Source organism: Amia ocellicauda, unplaced genomic scaffold (assembly GCF_036373705.1).
Source record: "Amia ocellicauda isolate fAmiCal2 unplaced genomic scaffold, fAmiCal2.hap1 HAP1_SCAFFOLD_111, whole genome shotgun sequence".
Classification (NCBI taxonomy): domain Eukaryota; kingdom Metazoa; phylum Chordata; class Actinopteri; order Amiiformes; family Amiidae; genus Amia; species Amia ocellicauda.
Window position 1 is genome coordinate 115,085 of NW_027102676.1, and position 4,096 is coordinate 119,180.

The window sequence follows — 4,096 nt, forward strand, 5'->3', positions numbered from 1 at the left end:
CTGCGCCTTTTTCCCCCGACAAGTCACGGCACAAAAAACAGTCCCGCTCTGCATTCTGGTACTTGGCGTTCTTAATAACACCAACAGGGTGTAATCGCATAGACCACTCGAGTATAAAGTACTACATATCCCATCAGTTACAGTTTTTTTTCATCTTCTGAAACTGCAATTTAGCACTTTCAACTGTTTCTTAGTGATTCCTAGAATTACTAACCGGTATTGTAGTCAATGTGTTTATAACCTTTTTTGTTTAACGATTTGTGTGTTATCCTATGGGATCCCATGGTCTTTGATTTGGTCACGGAAGTGATTTGTCTTTGATTTGTTGATCTAGAGTTGAATTTTAATTAGTTTTTCCCTTTTGTATAATTAGTGTAGTGCTACATTTAGTCTTTGTTTTTAAATAAATTTGACAATTTATATCTTTGGAATTGGTGTCTGCGTCCAATTATTACAGAAATTGAGTTCTACAAGACTCCAGGATTCGTGATAAGGTGATACTATGAATTCACTTCTTTAATTGAAATTTAAAAGTGTACCTTACGCTACATATATATATATATATATATATATATATATATATATATATATATATATGTATGTATGTATGTATGTATGTCCAATTGCTTTGACAATACAAATGAATAGAATTGAGAGGGAGAGAGAGAGAGACAGACAGACAGACTGACAAACAGAAAAACAGACAGACATAGACACACACACACACACACACACACACAGAGCCAGCCAGCCAGCCAGCCAGCCAGCTCAGCGATGACATCACGAGCCTCTCTCAGCTGACTGCTATGACATCACAGAGCACGTACATTCCGTTGCTTGCCGTCTGTCAACCACTCAGTCACTGCCAGCCAGACTGGCTGGCTGGCTGGATGGGGGGGCTGCTTGCTGCTGCTGCGTACCTTAGCAAGCTTATTTGCTTGACCGGCCTTCCTACTCCTCTGCCCACATGCCCACCTATGCCCGATCTGCTGTTCACCTGGATCACAGCTCCGCCCCAACAAGGCAGATCCTCCCAAAAATGGTACAAACTCACCCACGATCCCCTCCACGGAAAGCTTTAGCAAAAGGCAAAAGCGTTATACGTAATGAAGAGGAACCCGAGTCCAAGACGCATCCGACCAGCCATACATATTTGTGTGTATTAAAGATCACATTTTCTTACATTTAGTTTTTCTGTACTTTATTACATCTTATTGTGATTTATAAATGTATTGTTTCTTTTCCATATGTATGTATGTATGTATGTGTGTGTGTGTGTGCCTGTCTCTGTGTGAAAGTGAGTGTGTGTGTGTGTGTGTATGTCTGTCTGTCTGTGAAAGTGTGTGTGTGTGGGTGTGAGTGTCTGTCTGTCTGTCTGTCATGTAACTCGCACATCTGTGAGGGCACCATTTTTGCAGAAGAGATGTACACATTTTGGAGCAACATATGCTGCCATCCAGACATCATCTTTTCCAGTGACGTCCCTGCATTTGCAAAAAGATCACATTTTATTACATTTTGTTTATCTGTACTTTATTACATCTTATTGTGATTTATACTTGTAATGTTTCTTTTCCATATATATGTATGTACAGTGGGGGAAAAAAGTATTTGATCCCCTGCTGTTTTTGTACGTTTGCCTTGAGATCATTAACAAGATCCTCCCATGTAGTTCTGGGCTGATTCCTCACCGTTCTCATGATCATTGAAACTCCACGAGGTGAGATCTTGCATGGAGCCCCAGACTGAGGGAGACTGACAGTTATTTTGTGTTTCTTCCATTTGCGAATAATCGCACCAACTGTTGTCACCTTCTCACCAAGCTGCTTGGTGATGGTCTTGTAGCCCATTCCAGCCTTGTGTAGGTCTACAATCTTGTCCCTGACATCCTTGGACAGCTCTTTGGTCTTGGCCATGGTGGAGAGTTTGGAATCTGATTGATTGATTGCTTCTGTGGACAGGTGTCTTTTATACAGGTAACGAGCTGAGATTAGGAGCACTCCCTTTAAGAGAGTGCTCCTAATCTCAGCTCGTTACCTGTATGAAAGACACCTGGGAGCCAGAAATCTTGCTGATTGATAGGGGATCAAATACTTATTTCCCTCATTAACATGCAAATCAATTTATAACTTTTTTGAAATGCGTTTTTCTGGATTTTCTTGTTGTTATTCTGTCTCTCACTGCTAAAATACACCTACCATTAAAATTATAGACTGATCATTTCTTTGTCAGTGGGCAAATGTACAAAATCAGCAGGGGATCAAATACTTTTTTCCCTCACTGTATGTATGTATGTATGTATGTATGTAAGTGTGTGTGTGTCTGTCTCTGTGTGAAAGTGTGTGTGTGTGTGTGTGTGTGTGTGTGTGTGTGTGTGTGTGTCTGTCTGTGAAAGTGTGTGTGTGTGTGTGTGTGTGTGTGTGTGTGTGTGCGTGTGTCTGTCTGTGAAAGTGTGTGTGTGTGTGTGTGGGTGTGACAGTGTGTATGAGTGTCTGTCTGTCATGTAACTCGCACATCTGTGAGGGCACCATTTTTGCAGAAAGAGATGTACACATTTTGGAGCAACATATGCTGCCATCCAGACATCATCTTTTCCAGGGACGTCCCTGCATTTTTCAGCAGGATAACGCCAAACCACATTCTGCCCAGATTTCAAGCGCATGGTTGCGTAGGCAGAGAGTGCGGGTGCTAGCATGGCCTGCCTGCAGTCCTGACCTGTCTCCGAATTGAGAATGTGTGGCGCACTATGAAGTGCAAATTAAGACAACGAAGGCCCTGTGCAGTTGCGCAGCTGAGGAAATGCATAATGGATGAATGGGGGAAAATCCCGCTTGCTAAACTTAACCAAGTGGTGTCTTCAGTGCCCAAGTGCTTAATAAGTGTTATTAAAAGAAAAGGTGATGTTACATAGTGGTAAACAGTCGACTGTCCCAACTTTCTTGGTTTCTTTTCACTGCTAATGAGATGCTGTAAAGTGAGTTTTCAGGAGCTCTAATCGTATTGATGAATTCATGCAGCATTTGTAATTGAATTTCAAAAAGAAATCCTTGCTGTCTGGCCTGTGTGTATGAGATGTACTCTGTCAATCTTTGGCTAACAACTGAAACATTGGTAGAACAGAAATGGCAACATAAAAAAGAAAAGTACATTTTAAAAGAGCACATTAAATAGGATGAATATACAGTTTTTTACAATCACTTTGTCACTAATTTCAGAACCTTGATGTCATTTTTCAAAACTCTAGACACAAAACTCAAAACGGTCATCACTTGTAACACTGCACAATACAATGTTTTGAACATTGGACAGCCTTTCATATCTTTAAAGAAACCTTGCACTTGCAGACTTGTTGGTTCAAATAACTAATTTATCATGAAATACCATAGTAACATAGTAACACAGAAGATACCGATAGTTTCACTGTGTAGTTGTTCGTACAATCATTAAATATTGTAGTACAAAATATGTGATACATGTTTCATTATGGTACTACACATAAATACATCACTGTAAAAGGACTAGTAGAGAGAATACTACAGACACAGTGGAATCATTGAACAAAATCTGAAATGTATTGATGCAATACAATCAAATCACACCATAGGTTTCTTTGAATCCATGCAACAATAATTAGCTACAAAAAAGAACAAAACTACAGTAAAATGTCAACTGCAGTGTTCCTCACCTGGCTTAGTGTAAAAAGCAAAACAAAGGATTGATTACTGTACTTCTAAATTTCCATCAGCCCTGTGTTCTGGTTCAGGTTCTCACAACCATTTTTCACAAGAGGCATCTTGAAACTGAACATACCTGAACATACTCAGTCATCAGCTGCTTCACTCTGTCTGCATTTCTTTCAAAAGGCACACTATACTCTGTGCTACACATTGGTATGCAGTATACAGTCATTTGACAATTGAGAGTAGCCTAATGTTTAGTGCATGCTGAAGACTTGCCGCTTCTCAGTACGGAAATTTCTGATGATTGAGGCCACAGTTGATCCTGAGTTGATTCTGAGGTTTGATTGAATCATTGTAGCTGCCTCAGTCATGGTCATGCCATGATTTACAACATGCTCTACAACTATTTCTCGGAT

At 40.1% G+C, this 4,096-nt stretch overlaps 1 non-coding gene across 1 annotated transcript; it reads right to left on the reverse strand.

Moving 5' to 3' along the window:
- Positions 1-1,011: 1,011 nt before the first annotated feature.
- LOC136721211 (U5 spliceosomal RNA) lies at positions 1,012-1,126 on the reverse strand. Its single transcript, XR_010805842.1, has one exon. It is a non-coding gene; the product is annotated as a U5 spliceosomal RNA (small nuclear RNA).
- Between the last annotated feature and the right edge of the window lie 2,970 nt (positions 1,127-4,096).